Here is a 19,336-nt window from a genome sequence, read left to right as displayed (position 1 = left end):
AAAAAATGTCTATTCATGGTAGATTATCTTAGGAATAATGTGTTAGTCTTACTGCTAATTCCTTAGCTTAAATATAATAGGACTTATTTAGTAAAGTTCTAGGTTTCCAATGGTTGATCAAAGATTCATCTCCATATTTGGGGAAGAATTTGATAACTTCTCTATTGAATTCTTTATAGAGGGAACATACTTGAATGGCTTCCATATAGAAACCTAGAAGTCTAGCATATATCCAGTTAAGTTTGGCTTTTTAAAACTCTATAGGAAGACCATCAATATTTGGGGATTTACCATACTTGAAGGATTGCGCAATAGACCAAATTTCTTCCTAAAGAAATTCCTCTTTCAAGATTAGAGGCACTAGATTTGTTTAGGTTCATGGAAATAATTCTACTGCAAATAAGTCTAGGTTTCTCAGCTTTATAATTGTCACAACTTTATAATTGTTCTCATTTAATCAATTTTATCAGTTGAATTCCTTCCAATATTAGTTGGCCTTATATGATCCTAGATAAATTTAGGTGTTGGCAAGCTGAAAAATCCTTCAGTCCTTTTAGCACCATATTTGATCCAGATGAAGTTTGGACCTATTTTTTCTCTTTGAGAAATATATTTGTTATGGCATCTTTACATATGTTTAGCAAAGGCTAGGAAACCTTAGAGTAAGCTATAATGGGATTATATTGTAATTTCTATTCAAATCTCACCATTTATTCCTCAAAGATTCTACATCTTACTTCTTAGACTTTGTTTTATCAAATACACTCAAGAAATTTTTTTTAGACACCAACAAAAGGAAAATTAATAATGTTCAAACTATAATTACTGTTTTTTCAAATTCCTTTATAAGACTAACAATTCAGTCTAAATTACTCAATATCTTCTTCAGGATGCATTTTTCACCCCCCCAAATCTCCATAATTTTTTTTGTAAGCTATTATTTATACTGTGCATGGTGACACTATTTATACTATGCATGGTGACACTCTTACTAATTGTTATCAACATATGATCAAGAATAAAAGAAGTTCCTAAAAGGACCTATCTAATCTATATTACAACCTTTTATATCCCTTTTTTATTACTACACCAAGTAATCTTGATATACCTACAACCTTTTTCATTATGTCCAAGAGGGTCAGACAAGCTAAGGACCCTTTCATTTTAGTCTAAAAAGTAAGTGTATTTTGTTACAACAAGATGTATCTTTATTTTCCTATCATATTGATGTCCTCACCAGAATCCAAGGAACTTTAAGAAGTTTATACATTAACAAATTCCATGTCTCTGGCCCATCAAGAACCTAAGGAACTTTAGGAAGTTTATAGGTTAATAAATTCCATGTCTCTAGCCCATCAAGAATCCAAGGAACTTTAGGAAGGCTAGAGTCTAATTAACTACTCTTCTCTATCCATTCTCTATAATAGTCATTACCAAAATGGAAAAATATAAAGAACAGATCCCAAATTTATAACCTTGACACTCAATAATGACCCACATGGCTCTGTTACATGTGGAGCCGCCAATGTCAACAAACCAAGATAACAAAATAGCAGATCTCCTTTTCTTTGTATGATATATATTTACAAAAGATGATATTTTTCAAAATAAATTCTAGAGTACACTCCAAAGAAAAGCTAGCAAGTTTCACTTGCTAAAGCATATTAAACCCAAATTGTCTCTTAAGTTGCAAAATGCTTAAATGAGTAATGATTGAACAAGGCCTTTGACATTTCAACAAACAAAATTTATCTTCATTTATGGGGTAGAAGAGGATGTTTCAAAGTAGCTCACTATTTTTCCCTCTAACTATTTGACTAGATTCTGGGTTATGATGTTAGATTTAGAGGGTCTCCTCTTTTATCTCTATGAGTTTATTCTTCTTCTAATTGTCTTCATTATCATCACATTTCATGTATCTTTTTTAATTCTTGGATTCCTCTTAAAAGTATATTTTTCTAAGGTAGGTGTTTTCCTTTTAGACTCCCCATTAATATAATATGATTTTTTTCAAGTTGCTCAACATAAGCTACAGTTCTCTAAAGTATGTGCTTACCTTGCTTGCATTTTATCCTTTTCTTGACAAAAAAATGAGACTTTAGAATGTATAAGAATTCTAGGGTTAGGCCATTACATTTTTACTTTGAAATAGGATAATATTTTCTTTGATAGTCATTCTTTTTACAAAGAAAAAAGGTGGTTCCCAATTGAATTAATTTACACTGAATAACCCTATGTCTAATTGGAAGAATAAAACTTCTGCCAAGTTTACAAAAATTAGAACCCTAGCATCTAGGTAAGCTAGGGTTAAATTCAATTTCATGTGCAAATCTTCACCAAACAATTTCAAAGAAAATGAGGTTAATGACCAATGCTAGAACACTCAATACCTGAAGCCATTTGAGCATCATACTTATGATGATTGACATCACAAGGAGTTGACTCAAGCTTTAAATAAAATTCCCTAAAAACAAATGTTTCCATATTCCAAAAATCCCTATTTAACACTTTTTCTTGTAATTTTAGAAATCTTAAGGATCACAATGCTTCAATACCAACTCTTGGTCTCTGTACTCAAAGACTCCCCCAATACTTACAATGCTTCAATACTTTTCAAATAACATAACTAAGGAGTTCCAACTCCTACCAAACATTAGTTTTGTCTCAAACTTAAAACTGCCTTCAATAGGCCTGTCCTATTAGCCCTGTCTTGCAAGTAATCTGCACTTTACTTCCAAACTTCTCAAACAACCTAGTAAGCTCTTCACCTTTTCAAATACCCTTTATTGATTTATTCAAACCCTATGAATATCAGTTCTTTCATCCTATGACTAACGAACCTTTCTATGATTGCTCCTACATGCAACTAGGCCTAATTAGCCCTCCATTTACAAAGAAACTCCTTTTTTCTCTTACTTCCAACATTCCAAACCTTGACATAGTCTTAAGGAATCTATTAAATAGAAGGATTCCTAAATTTGTTTGAACTTCCACTCACATCTAAGCATTCTTTCATCAAACCCTTGTTTTAAGGGTTTCTAGCCTAGGGCTCTCTAGACAAGACCCTTAACAGTTTCACAAAACCTTTCTAATGGTTTAGACACATTACAATACACTCCCTCAATTGTTTCCAATGCTCATTTATCCACTCCAATCCCCAGATCATTATATTCACCATGTGGTGCTTTCTAAGTGCACCCTCACTGTTTGTTCATCAATCACCCACTATTCCTTTCTCTATTCACTATCACCTACATCTAAATCATAGTAAAAACATCATATTTATAGGCTTAAATACCTCTCCCAAAATTTACATTTTAATCACAAAAAGTGGGAGAGGCATATTTCCTTAAATTTCTTCAAAATAGTGACAGGTTGTCATGTTTCCTATGACAGTAGAGAACTTCAAATAGATCTATTAGAAGAAACTTGAAATATTGCACTTTTAGTGCCTTCTACATCCTCTAGTGCCTTTTTGGGGAATTACCAAATTTTATGTGTAAGCTAATATTATATGTGTTGTTTCTTTTCAATTAGGTTGGCATGTGCTCAAACCAGTGATGGTTGTGGCAGCATTTAAATCAACTTCTAAAAGATCCTTGACTGGTTCATGAGACAGGAGTGTAGCTATAGCAAACAAAGGAAAATTAGATTCCTCTCAAAATGGAGCCCACAAGAGATCAAGGAAACTAGGAAATGCGACATTTTGTGCAAACCAGTCTATGGGTAAACTTTTTGTAATTTCTCTTAATACAAAATTTTATCTAGTCTTTTTAGAATAGTTGTATTAGATTATTATTATTTAACTTTATATACAAATAAATAAATAAATAAATAAAATAAATAAATATATATATATATATCAGCTATGTCTTTTTGTTCAACATTCTCTTAATTTTGAAATTTGACTTGAGCACCATTGGTACTTCATCCCAGACAAATAGGTGTTGAAGCTTTGCTTCTTGTCCTCCAAATAATTAGAGCTTTTAATATGGATAATATAGTAATCAACATTGATTGAATGGTATTTAACTTGCATTCAAAAAATTGGCAATATTCGAATAGGAAAATTAGGAGCATAATGAAGGAGGCTTGGTCATATTGGATATCATTTTGAAATTTACCATACAACATTGTTTAAGAGACGGTAGTGTTGCAATTTTTATTTAACATTCACATTGATCTACACTATCAACATATGATAAAGGTGATGCTTTTAATATGGATGATATAGTAATCAAAGGTGATTGAATGGTAGTTGCCTTGTGTTTAAAAAACTAGCAATATTCAAATTGGAAAATTAGGAGCATCGTGGAGGAGGGTTGGTCATATTGGATATGATTTTGAAATTTACCATACAACATTGTTTAAGAGACATCAATCACATATGATAAAGATGATTGATGATACATCAAGATGGACAAAGTTGTTCTAAGTGGTTTTGTGTTGCTATGAGTTATACTCTATTATAAGATAGGGTTAGTTCCTATACTAATTTTCTCAAGGCTCTCTACAGTAGTGTTCACTATGATATGAAGCCCTCTCAACTACTTCACTCCATTGTGAGACAATTCACTTTCTATAGAGAGATAACTATTTCAAGGTTAAAGAAGGTATTCTTTTTTCAAAAAGACAAAGTGATGTAGGTATATTATGGAGCTCCTAGGAAAAGATTTTGTTCAAGGAGCCACCAAGCACCAAGTAAATTCCAAACTTTTCTTACTTTAAAAGGTACTTATTGAAGGCTAAATGGATATGCCTAAATTATAAGCAAGGATATGGCCAGTTCACTACTGCATTGTTGTAGGGTGTCACCATACTGCACTATTCACATCAAAAACTTTGCTACTAATACATAGATCACAAAGAGTTCTTCAATCATTGACAATCCATTGGACAAATATTTTGTGCAAGATTTTATCAATTATGAAAGGTAGGGACTGACCTAATCTAGCTCAAAAATAATTTTTAGTATCCCATTTGAGGATATTATAGTGGTATCAAAGTTGCAAGACTTGGTAGCCTACTAGGTTTTATTGCATGCAAAGAAAAGGTGGTCAATGCTTGTAGAAATTTAAAAGGACAATGATAGGGTTAGATCAATCTCCATTATCAAGTGAGGAAGAATAAAAATAGATGTTTTTAGACATGATAAGATTGTTGAGTGATAATGATCTCTATTTGAGTTAAATGGCTCATAACACATCTAATGGTAGGACATTGGTGCATAGAGAAGAAAGCAAAAAAACTATATACAATAAGGTGCATTTTGCTAGTTGATCTTCATTGTCTATACCCACTTTATAAAAAAAGATGAAAATGTACAAGCAAAATTGGTGGAGGAAAATGAGCATGCTAAACTATTGGTTAAATATGGGAGCCTTGGGAACAAATTTCTAATCAGCCATCTTTTTCAAGAACTACTTGGGTGTCACCAAATGCACAAGGCCTAGACAAAACCAAAACAATCAAGGAGAACAAAATTATGGCTTGTAGAAAAGGTTTAGAAATTTGTCAATACCTAGTTTTGATGGATCAACTAGATGTAGAATGAGAGCCTCAATTTAGAGTTTGGACACCTATTTGTCTTGAACCAAATGTAGAGAATGATGCCATACAATTTTCTTGAAGTGGTTGCACATAAATGTTGGTATCACAATTTAGTAACACAAGGACATGGTATCAAAGTCTCTTATGAACAATTTTACACTACACCAATGGAGATATTTTGCTAGAAGAATTCAAAGGCACATTCTAGAGAGTTATCTTAATCAAAATATGTTGGCACACTTGATGCATATATTTTAGAATTTCATCGATTACCAATGAGGTTACTAATGTGTCTGAAAGGAGATTGATTTTTTGGTTCGTGGAGGGTTTCACTGAGTCTCTTAAAGGCTGGGTCAAAGATTTTGATCCACCATCCCCTCTCAAGATGCTATTAAGTGTACAAGGAATATGGAGTTATCCAAACCATAGTCTAGGTTTCTTAGTAAGTTTTCATAAGATCCTCAAAAAAAAATTGGCCACAATAGAAGGACAAGAAACCTGGATATACCAAACCAACATAATAATATCTAAGCAATTGGCAGGGCAACTTGTGATACAAGGGATGAGTTGAGAGGGAAGAGGTTTTTTTTTGGTTTTGGGGAGACTTGGACACATGGAAATAGGTGTAAGAGTAGGGGAAAATCCCATTGGATTAAGGTTTTTGAAGAATCTAGTGATGATGAGTTGGAAGACAGTTTCAAGATGCACAAAATTAGCAAATGGATGGAGATTTAGGCACATATTAGCATCAAAATGATTTGGAAAAAATGGAAAGTAAAATTGCAACTCTTAACCACTCCTTATTATAGTGCTTCAATAGTTAAGGGTGTTGTGTAGGGACAATGAGTTGCTATATTAATTAATAGTGGGGCAACCTACAACTTCATTGATGCATCCAATGAAAGAAGTGAGGTTTGAAAGTTGAGGAGCATGAAGGTTTCTATGTGAGGACAAAAAATAGCACATGACAATGCAACTCTTGTTCCATAGTTAAGCTTGGCTTTGGGTAATTACATTCTTACAAATTACTTTTATGCAATTGACACAAAGGAGACCGATGTTGTTTTGGGTTTTTAGTGGTTGCATACTTGTAACTTCTAAGAACTATGTAATTGATGTACTAAATTCTCATTACCATCCTTGATTGTATATGGAGTCTTGACATATGCTATTGACCAACAATAAAAGTGATATTGTAAACCTGGCAAAACACTTTTTTCATAGTAACTATTTAAATCTAATTCTTTTATATGTTCTAGTTCTTCATTGCTTGTGAGGGTCTATGTGACTATTGTCTCAAGTGTATATTTGTGTCCATGAATGTTCTTTGAGTTCCATTGTGATCCATGTTGAAGGTGATTAAAGATAGTGAAAACCAGTCAGAGGTAAAGGATCTTGATTTACTTTCTATCTCTAGTTTCACCTATGGAAGTTTAGATTTTAATGGTTTTAATTTTTTATTGGTAGCACATGTCTCCTACATAATTAATATATGTTCATTTTGAATATTACAAGTGACCTTGGGCAGCCAATAGGACTATTTCCATCTCTCAACATTTCCCCCCTAGTGATAGCATTTTTGATGAATAGAGCAATCTCTGTGGGTTGAAGATAGTGCACCAGTGAGCAACTCCATCTTTTGAACCTACCATAGGCTATGCTATAACATCCTACATTGGTTCAACAAGTGTTGAATAAGTTTTAGAATGGCAACAACATCTAAATCTTCTGTGTGGTAACCCTGATACCATCTCCTTTGTTGAATCAAAAATTTATGATTAGGAACTGATGCAAAATATCTATTTTAATGGGCTTAGCTACATCATGATCTCTTTCTAGAGAGGAAATGTGAAGCATAAGATCCCCTACAAGCATGATTGGGTAAGTGTGAAGTTTTTTGTTGTCCTGTTGTTTTTCTCAATGTGTCTCCTTGTTCATGTTCTTGATTATGATCAGTCATTTGTATGCATGGAGAGAAGACTGTCAACTAGGATAGGGACTATATCTCTCTTTATGTTATGTAAGATTTGTGTTTTTGCATGACTTTTACATGTCATGCCTTTTCTTCATGTATTATGCTACAAAACTAGAATTGGATTTGTGTCTCCTTGTGCAAAATAAAATGTTAATGTTATTTGTTGTTCCCTGATATATCTAATGATATGGTGCAAAGTTTATTTTATAATTTTTGTTGTTTCTAAATTTATATTTCTAGAAACTAAATGACAAATAAATGTGACTACTTTCTTAAAAATTATTCATATGTTTGAATTAAACCAAGATAAGATCTTTCACTTTGAAATGAAGTTAATGGATATTGACACTAAACATTTGGTTATTCTTGAGTCAGAGTATCAATCCATTATGAGGATGCCATCATAAGAGTTTTCTCCTATCTGTAAAGACTTGAGCACCATTGGTAACATAGGTATGGATCTATATCATTTTAGCTCTAGTCAAACATCATGCATTAAAATCTATTCTTTAGTTTTTTCTATATCATTGATATCTCTTGTCTTAAGATTGTAAGTTTCTATATGTAGCTTGTAAAAATGAATGGGAAAATAGTAGTTATCAAGCCACTCTATGTTGTGTTGGCTTAGCACAAAGAAGAGAGAAGAGCAAGGTTATAGGTATTTCTTTTCATTCTTATTTTGAGGAGTAGATTTAAAAACTTGATTTCATGCTATTTATTTTGAAACCAATTTAGCAAGATGGATCCATATTCAATTCTTGTGCTATCTTACATTTTTTCTCTAAGATTTAGCAAATTTACTAAAAGTCAAAGTTAGGTAGTCTAAATAAGATAACTATATATAGAAACTCAATCATTGAGACATTTAGTATGGACTTGAGCTATGTTGATGGAACTATTTCTAATAAGAGTAGGAAAGAATTGTCATGAGGTTATAGGGGGTGGAAGGGTTTTAATAATATAGTTAGTAGGTTTTATGGTTAAGTCTAGGTTGAAATTTAGGAATTATTGGGTTCCTAAATGTGTGTTTATTACTGGAATGTATTTGCTTACTCAAAATATTGTTGTAACTAGTAGGGCTCTGGGAATTATTGATTCACAATGTCTATTTGGTTGGTTGAAATTATTAGCATTCTGTCAGTGGAAATGCCATACTAATTTGGCATATCTTGATTGTTTTATGCAGGCGCAATTCTCACAAATGTGAAGTCTAGTTGGTGTGGCACAAGCTATGCCAACTCGTCTTCCTATATACCAAACAAACAAACAATATAAAACAACACCATATTTCCAAGAGTAATACACAATAATATATTTTATTAATATTTTATTGGGAAAGAGATGTCACTACTGCTCTTTGGTTTTTTTTAAATCTAATTATGATTTTTCACATGGATGACATATCTTCTTTACAAGAAAGATAAATAAATGACTACTATCATTTTTGTTTCATGCTTATTTGTTATTAAAATTAAAAACCTCCTTGACCATAGAATCTTGATGCTAATTTTACCTCATTCATCCATATTGAGTTTATGTGGAACTGATCTTTTTCTTGGTATGACTAAGACTGAAGTCCATTCTTTGTAGGGTCCATTTTCTATAAACTTACCATCTATTTATACTCTCCTTGCACAATGAATATCATCAAGTCAAGAAGATGTGTTTTTCTTGTGCTAAGAAAATCTCCTTGATGCCCTCCATCATTACACTTAAATATTTTGGCTTACCCTTGTCCCAAGATAAAAACCTTACTTCGAGTTTTGAACCGGAGGCATCAATTTCAAAACCTACATCTTTCTATGATATTTCAACTTGGTCCATCAAAATATACTCCCCTCTCTTGTGATTTATTTTGTTTAGGTAACATTAGGAGAGTTATTTAAAAGGTTTCTTCCAACAAAGAAACAAATTGTGAATGGCTTCAACTAGGGCTTCATATATAGGTTTGGATTCAGCTTTTCTCCATATAATAGTAATGTCTGATGTGCCTATTTGGTGAGGGTTCCACTCAGGTTGTTTTTTAGAGTATTGGACACCCCATCAACAAACTAGGAAATAGTTCAAATCCAAATAATTATTAGTATATTAGAATAATTCTTTGTAGTTTTTTGTATTTACCTTCTTTAAGGCTATTTGTAATTGATGACATTATAAACTATAATCTATTCTTAGACATTCTTCTATAACTCAAGGTTAAGGTCTCTTAAAAAATCATGACTCTTCTTGCATCTCCTTTTTTTTGTTCATACTAACATTGATATTATAGCCAAGTTTTATGTTGAAAAGAATCAGGAAGAGAAGTTTGGGCATACGGGAAATTGTTAAGAAAACCATTGTTCCATGGAGTTTCTTGATGGGGGAGGAGGGGACCAAGGGCCTAAACTTGGGGATGGTGGTGTAGTGGTCGGTAGGTGGAGCTGATATACAAATTGATGTGAATTGAAATTTTCAAGTCAAATTCTATAATATAACATCTCTAGATGTGCCACATGAAAGGAAAACTATGAATATATGATTGCAATTAGAATGTAATGGCATGTGCTAAATAGCAGGCCAGTTGCTGAAATTTCTAGTGGATGTTGCAAAGGTGATGGTATGTGAGGGGATGTCTACTCCAAGTCCCCAACTCTTGGAAACATCCCACAGGAAAAATATCAAACAATACCATATTTGCAAAATATTGGAAGTACATGCTCTCCTAAGATAAACTATAGCTACAAATTCCTAACTGTAGAGAAAGAGTACTCAAACAATGGTGGTTCTATCTATTGCATTTTGAAAAGAAGAGATGTATTTTTGGGAACTAGGCTATAGGCTAGAAAACAAGTATAATGTTATTTTGTGTCTAGGAACACAACATGCCCTTTTCCTTAAAGAGACTCATCCTCAAAGCTTGTAAAACTCAAAATGTTGAGTAACACTTTTAATATACAACTTCAAAAAATATTAAATGGGGCTTCTTTCTTAAAATACTGGCTCACATGAATGTTTCACCACAATTTTTGAAGTCTTGACAAATACTTCATAATTGAGTACTAGATCATCTATTGCAATCACTTTTACTTCACCTTCCAAAATCAGATTGTTATCTTTAGAATTAGTTTTGCCTCTTTAGTAGCAATCCTTCTAGGTTTTAATATTACTATACATTATACATTTGTTACTAGGATTTGCTTCCAATTTACTGTGTTCCAACCTCTTGTAGACTTGCCTAGGAAGACACCATGGATCTTTTGTACTACCCCACCAAGGAACACTCAGAACATAGGGTCAAACATGCATTAAAACTATTTTATTTTCTTTTAAATGGGAGAATTTTTTTGTCTTTAATTAGGATTGTTATTTGGAGATTGCAGTGTGGAAGAGTGTGCTTGTTACTTGGAGACAATCAAAATATATGAGAACAAGCCAGCTGACAATATTTTGGACCATACTAACAATGACTATCTATCATGAGTATTCTTCATACCTCTATTGAATAAAAGTTGTACACTGTTCATGTAGATTCAAAACTTAGAAATATTCATTTCTTTTAGCTATGAATAATAAAGATAAAATGATTGAAAGAAGAAATAGATTTTGAAGAACCTCTTTAAATGAATATAAGACATTTGTGTTAAACAGTTTTTTGTTTTGAATAATTTGTATTGTATTTCTAAATTATCAATGGAAAAGCTTTCTTATATCTACATCCTTGAGTGAGGAGTGCCATTGTATGGGACATGTCTCATGTCCCTTCATTTCCTTTGCTAATCACACCTTTCCGTTACAAGTCTTATAACAATAAGATCAGTTAGTATAACATTTTTTAATAATGAAGATTGTATCCCTTCATGATCATTTCTAGATGCACCTTTTCCTTGTTAGAGTTGATCCTTTCATTCAATAATTAATCAACCTTTAGTTATTGATTATAATATTCTCCTTATTGGATGCCAATAGTAATAATCTCACTAGTTAGTGTGCATGAGCTAGTATAATAATATGGTTCATTGGTTCAATAAATCTCAAAGTTTTTCATTTTTTCACTTAATCATTATCATAACATATTGCTATTCCTCCATATCAGTATTAGTTATGAGTGTTGTATGCTTATTATTACTCAGTCATATGTTGATTGATGTCCTCTTGATTATTTATGTTTATTGATACAACTTCTCCTGATTTGTGTATCATCCTGTTACATAGTAATCATGGACCATCATTGGATATACATATGATCATTGATCAATTATCACTTGGTTTTTGGTCTTCATAGTAGCTATCATAATTATTAGCACTTGGGAACCAGAATACCCATTACGAATTCCTCATTTTCTATTCTGTATCACTCCATATTGATTTAGTAATCAGTTCATTAACCGAATCACTTCTTCTCATGATGTTGATGTGTATTGATTGCTCTTCAACTTCTTCCATGTATGATGCAAATTGATATCTTAGCTACTAGTGAAAATAGTTCTAAATGATGATTTATCCATAGTTGCAATTTATCCTGATGGTATCTATAGACCATTCAATTGAACTATGTAATTTTTGTAGCCTTCCTCCAGGAGGAGGATTCAATTGAACTATTCATCTAGGATTCAACATTTTGCATGCATGTCTACCAAGGTAGTTGCAACTTAAAAATATATATTCTCTCAATATATCTATTTTGTGCATATCCAGCAACCATGGCTTTTGATGACCACGTTACATTCAGGCATCTTGTCAAATAGTTCATAAGACTTATCTATGCTTCCATTTTGCAAGCATGTCTCCCAAGGCAAATGCTACTACTTCATCTAAACTGTTTGAAAAAATCCTTTATGCTTTGATGGATGCCTATAGCTTATCCCAAAGCTCTCATTCAATAGTTATGCGATGATCAATCAAGAGGAAATAGTTGAGAGCTTAGAGTGACACAATTTTCAGATGATCATATGAAATGAAATAGGCATGTGAGTAGAAAGAAACTAGAAAGACATTGTGTATAGATGAAGGCATGAAATGGATGGTTTTGGAGCACTCAGCATAGACACTTAGCATTCAGTACATCATCATTCAAGATCAAATGGGTGTGTGGGATTATACGCATAGTGAATAATAAAGGAGGGAATTGAACCCTCCCTGAGGCTCACACTTGTGGAGGTCCACTTCAGCAATGACCCTTCCTATGAAATTGCTATCTAAAACCTTTTTGATGAGATAATGTGTTATGAGCTCTTCATTAGTGGGATGGAACGTGAATCTAGGAGGTAGTTGTGCATCATCCATATCATGACAATAACTAAAGTTAAGAGCCTCTATTATTGAATTCTCTTCCTTATTTCCCATAGCAAAGGAAATGAATATGAATGATAGGGAAGAGAATTCAATAATAGAGGCTCTTAACTTTAGTTATAGTCATGATATGGGTGATGTACAACTGCCTCCTAGATTTATGTTCCATCCCACTGATGAAGAGCTCATAACACATTATATCATTAGAAAGGTTTCAGACCAAAATTTTACAAGAAGGGCCATTGCTAAAGTGGACCTCAACAAGTGTGAGCCTAAAAAAAATTTTGACCAAGCATTGGTCAAAATTTTGACCGATGCTTGGGAGTTCTCAACCAAACATTGGTCAAAATTTTGACCAATACTTGGAGTTTTCGATCAAGTATTGGTCAAAAATTTGACCAATGCTTGGTCAAGAACTACCAAGCTTTGGTCAAAATTTTAAACAATTCTTTGATATTTTTTGACCATTTTTTGGTCGAGAACTACCAAGTATTGGTTGAAATTATGACCAATGTTTGGTCAAGAACTATCAAGAATTGGTCAAAATTTTGATCAATGCTTGGCAGAACTTGAGCCAACATGTTTGAAAATTTTTGACCAATGTATTGGTCAAAATTTTGACAAGAAAAACTTTGAACAATGGGTTGGTCAAAGTTGGTTAAACTTTGGTCAAAAAGTGGGTCAAAATTTTGACCAATTCTGGTCAAAAAATGGCCTCAAATGTAGTAGTGTGCTGAACACCTTCACCAACTCCAACAATATGTTAGAAAAAAGTTACAAGATAGTAATGTGAATTACAAGATTTCTATAGATGCTACTTGGAAACAACAATATATTTGATGTTAGTGACTTTGTGATGGTTTACTTGAGGCATGATCTATTTCCTATAGGCACCTATCATAAATTGAAGTATAAAAAGATTGGGCCTTGCAAAATCATCAAAAAGGTTAATGATAACACTTCTAAGGTCAGCTTACCAAAAAATCTTGACATTTTCCCTATTTTTAATGTTTTTGATTTATACACATTCCACAGAGATGTTCCTAGTATAGAGGAGGGCCAAGGAGTGGATTGGTAGCATCACCTCCCCAATAAGAAGAAGGAAAAGATTGCCAAAATTCTTGACAAGCATACTATCTCCACAAGGCATGGTCATCATAACAGATACCTCATATAGTGTGATGAGTTACCTAAAATAGAGAGTACATGGTTATCTGAGTGGGTGGTAATGTAGGTGGATCCAATAAAATTGTAGTAATTCACAAGTAGTCACTTGTAGGAGCTGTGCTTCTTTCAAGAAAGGGAGAATGATGTATCAACTTTTAGGAGTCAAAACTTTTGACTTGGATATGAGTTTTGGCTGGAAATTTATAGGCAGTCATGTGAGGAGGAGCTACTTGGATTGCTGATGGAGCTTAGCTTGATAGGTGGCCATTTTGACTTTTTTTTGGGAGCCTAAAATTTCATCTTAACCTTTGAAATTGAGTTCTCATGTTTTTTCCCAATTTTTTAGACAATTATTTTTTAAATAAATCTGAAATCATACTCTTGATTTCATAGATTATTTAGCAATTCATCATGCCTTAGTTAGGAACTTTTCTTGGAAAAAATTGGGATTCATAGGATCGATTTTGGAAATTACCAAAAATGGAAAATTCTATTTTGTCCATAAATATGCCAAATATGGTAATTTTTAGAATTGTAATAAGTAGGCATTTTCTTTCATTGTAAGGTAAAATAGAGTTGGATAAGTCGAATGAAGAATATGGTGTTTTGAAGATCTATTTTGTGTTATTATTTTCTGAGTATTATTTTGAAAGGGGTTTGGGCTACATCATCTTATTAGTAGAAACTAAAGATACCCCAACTATAAATGTGCTTTAAGGATGGTTTTTTGCTTCCCACTCTAGAATAGTTGTTGATCAATCCTAAAGTAGAGGGATCTAAACTTTGTAAGGTTGTTCAAAAACTTAAAAAAATCAAACAAAACCCTATTTATCATAATAACTCAGATTTTGGAAACATATTTGATACTAATAGGGCAATTAAAGCTGGTCTAGCTTGTATTATCTTAGAGGTTATGTGAAGAGGTATGGATGTAAAATTATATATCAAAGAAAGATACCTTAGACTAAAATTAGAAGACATGTTGGCCAAAGAGAAGATATATTGGAAACAAAAATCAAGGGAAACTTGGTTAAGAGAGGGTGACAAAAATACCAGATTATTTCATAATAGTACCAAACAAGGAAGAGCTATTAATAAGATAACTAAAATTAACAATAAAAATAGCAACCCAATAGAATTACCTTTTGATATTTCTAATGAGGCAGTCACCTACTTTGAAGATATGTTAAACAACTTAGAAGGATCTCCCTCAAACTCTCAAAATGCCTTGCTTAACAATATTACCAAAATCAACTTAGAGAAGTAAAATAATGTATTACTAAAGAAAATTTCTAAGGAAGAGGTCACAAAAAACCTTCTTCAAATGACCCTAGATAAATAACTAGGGCCTAATGGTTTATCTACATGTTGTTTTCAAAAATGCTAGTATTTTATTGGAGATGAAGTTATAGATGCCTTGGAGAGTTTTAGATACTTTGGTGGCCTCCTTAAAGAGGTGAACCATACTTTCCTAGCTTTGATTCCAAAAAAGGATATCCCTTGAAAATATGTTAAACAACTTGGAAGGATCTACCTTGAACTCTTAAAAGGTCCTTCTTAACAATATTCCCAAAATCATCTCAGAGGACCAGAATAAAGTATTACTAAAGAAAATATTAGGGGAAGAGGTCACAAAAGCCCTTTTCCAAATGACCCAAGGTAAATCACCAGGGCCTGATGGTTCCCCTACATGTTTTATCAGAAATGCTAGTATATATTAGAGATGAAGTTACATATGTCTTGGAGATTTTAAGGTACTTTGGTGGCCTCCTTAAAGAGGTAAACCATACTTTCCTATCTTTGATTCCAAAAGAGGATTCAATAGAAAGATTTAAGGATTTAAAACTTATTTCCCTTAGTAACACTCTTTATAAGTTACTATCAAAAAAATTGGCCAATCACTTGACTAATCTCCTTCCAATACTAATTATTGAAGAAAAAATGGGCTTTGTCTTGGGAAGATCCATCTATAATAATTGAATTGTAATCACACAAGAGGAAATTCACTCATGTATCAACAACAAGGTTCCACATATGATGATGAAAATAGAAATTAGTAAAGATTATGATAAGATGGACTAGAGGATCCTCTACAAATGCTACATAGCCTTTGGTTTTTCTAAATGATGGGTAAATTTAATTTATGAATGCAATTTTTTTGTCTTGGTCAATGGATCTCGTGGAGGATTCTTTTATCCATCTCAAGGATTAAGACATGGGGATCCCATATCCCCTTCTCTATTCATTATTATGCCTAAGGTTGGGAATAGCATTGAGCAACTTAAAAAGAAACTAATCACTCAAAGGTATCCAAATATAGCAAGAGTAAAATGTGACAACTCGTAAAAAAATTGTACCATGTTATAGGGGTAAGCAAGCAATAGTGAAGCTAAAGCAAAGTGTTCTTCATTCTTACATAATAGCTTCAGGCCAAGAAATCAACCTTTCCAAATTTGAGATCATTTTTACCACTTCTCCAACCCAAAAACATGTTATTAGTAAGATCTTGAATATTAATAAGGGTACCTTACACTTGAAAATGGAAAGAAAAAAATACTCCAACTGGGATGCTCTAACTAGTAAGATCAAGATAAAAATATACTTGTGGAAGGATAAATATCTTTCCCTAGCTGGGAGAATCATGCACTATGCTTAAGTTAGTTTATTCTAGCATCCCAATTTACCAATTTTCAATTCTAGAGGTTCTAACACATAAAATAGATTTCCTATTTATAAAATTTTTAAAATATTATTTGTGGCAAGGTTCAAAAGATAAAAAGAAAATTTCTCTCCTACCTTGGGATAAGGTATGTCACCCTAAGCTAGAAAGTGGATTTAGCATCAAGAACATGAAAGACCAAGCTATGACTCTAGCAACTAAGCTGATTTGGAGAATGATCTGATGCCCTCACCTCAAATGGGAAAGAACATTATTCAATAAATATTTACAAGCTAATAATTTGTTAAGTATCCTCAAAACTAAGAGCTTCCTAAGAGGCTCTAAATTAAGGATATTTATGCTAACTTATAGGTCAATTATATCAAATAAGGTCACTTGGAAAGTTGGGAAAAATTATGGACTAAATCTTGGGGAGGCTCTCCAATTATAAGTAGACTTATAAATATCTATTCTACTAGATATATTCTAGAGGAAATATTAGGACCTTTTTCTAATCAATTATCTAGAAATTAATAATTATTCTGTACTTGGATGGAAATGGAAACCATTCTCTATCTTTCATTTCCGACTAGAAGAAGAAATAACTCTTACTAATATCTTGAAAGATAGAAATATTACCTTTACTGGACTTGAAGATATGATCATATGGGATGGATCCAAAATTGATGAATACAATATTAAGATTGGCTATAATTATATATCTTCTCTTAAACACAATCCTAAGGTGGATTTACCTTATTCTTTGTGCTAGGAACCCTTATGCCTACCAAAAGTTGGGGCCTTCTGCTAGTTGACCCTTAAAAAATGAACCTTGATAGCAGACATAATTAAAAGGATTGGTTTTGAGGGCCCACCTAGTTGTCTTCTATGCAACTCCTTTAAGGAAAATATCGATCACATCCTTCTCAATCTCCCTTATGGCTCAAAATTTTGGTACTATCTCTATGGAAAATTGAACTAAAAGGTGGCTTTTCCTAATTCAATTATTCCACTTATGCTTTCTTCACCAATGTTGTATTCAAGAAGCATTTACCATGGTTATTGGATAACCTCCCCTTCAATAATTCTCTAGGAATTATGGAAGGAATGAAACAACAAGATCTTGAAAAAATCCACTATTTCATGGGACCAACTCACCCTTAAAATTTAGGCTCTAATCATTTAAACCCTTAATAGGAAGTTACTTAGCTTCGATGGGACATCAAAATATATGATGACTTGGGATGATAAAAAGAGGAATAAATTAAATGGTTTCAAACTATGAGATTTATATGGTAGACGGGGAAGGAAATAAAAATTAGAAGAACTCAATGGAAATAGATACCTTTGGCTAAGAATAGCGCCAAACTTAACTTTAGCAGCGCCTCAAGAGGAGATAAATGAAAAGATAGGATAGGATGTTGCATAATAAATAACAAAAGAGAGTTATTGGCTAAATGCATGAAACCAATAGGTAAGGACACTAATAACAAAAAAAATTAAAGGCCCTTATTGAGGGTTTGTGTCTTCACAACAAACTTAATATGAACCAAGTTGAAATTGAAGGGGACTCCATAGTTGTGGTGAGTGCCTTTAGAATTCAATCTATGCTCAACTATACATTAAATTCCCTTTTAAATAAGGCTCTTGAATTGGCCAAAAATATTCAAAATTATGCCATCACTCATATCTACTAAGAATGAAATTGTTTGATGGACAAATTGGCCAATGAGGGAGTAGACAGGAAAAATGAATGTATCATTTATCCTCATCCTTTCCTCTCATAAGTAACCTCACCTATTCCTTTATCTAATTCCTAATCCAATTTTCTTATTTTATTTATCTTATTTTGGTGGGATCTTGGTGGCTTGCAGTATCCCTTTCACCTAACGAGACTCTATATTATAATGATTTTATTCTCTTTTAATTTCTACCCTTATTCTTTAACACTAACCCTTGCATTAATTATGGTGTCTTGTAGTTATATCCCTATGCACCATATCCTACAATCTAGTACTTTGTTATAGTTCCACTTAATAAATTTTTATGTGGCTTTCATTTTTGCACATGTTTTTCTCTACCCAATGGGAACACCTTTATTTCATTTACTCTCTGATAGGGTGGTAAAAATTCCCATCCTTATTTATTAAGGGTAGTTTCTAAGTTTCTTCTTTATAGAAATCGATGGATATTTTGACCAAGCTCTCATGTCCTTCCTACCTCATGATTTTTGATATGCCCATCAAAATTGATATAATTATGAAAATTTTCATAGTTAAGAAAAAGGTGATTTGGAGAGCTATCCTACGAGTTCTTGGGACTCAATATATAAACAAACCCAATATATTCTAGTCTAGCTCAAACATTATCTCGATGGTTGTTATAGTAGCCCATTGCTAGCTTGTGTCAACAATTGTGCGAAGATGTTCTGCTTGGTAACTTAGGCACAATTCTTCAAAACATTAGGGACAACCTCACAAACCCTTTGGAATGGAACTACAATATTATTTATGTAAGTGGTGAACCTGTTAGAAATTTTTTTAGTGCTATGCTCAGGATTCATGATAAGAGCTTAATTTACTCCTATGTACTGTAAGTTGAGTGGTTATAATAGGCACTAATAGATAAGTCCTTTGGATTAATGAAAAATCCCACTCTATCAATTTGTATCAAAGCTTCATTATAGGTTTGAATCTTTAGACCCTTGGGTAACATTG

This window comes from Cupressus sempervirens, chromosome 8, assembly GCF_028749045.1.
Source record: "Cupressus sempervirens isolate cs-2001-9-10 chromosome 8, ASM2874904v1, whole genome shotgun sequence".
NCBI classification, from domain to species: Eukaryota; Viridiplantae; Streptophyta; class Pinopsida; order Cupressales; family Cupressaceae; genus Cupressus; species Cupressus sempervirens.
The sequence above is the reverse complement of the archived record's forward strand: the minus strand, read 5'-3'. Positions refer to the sequence as shown.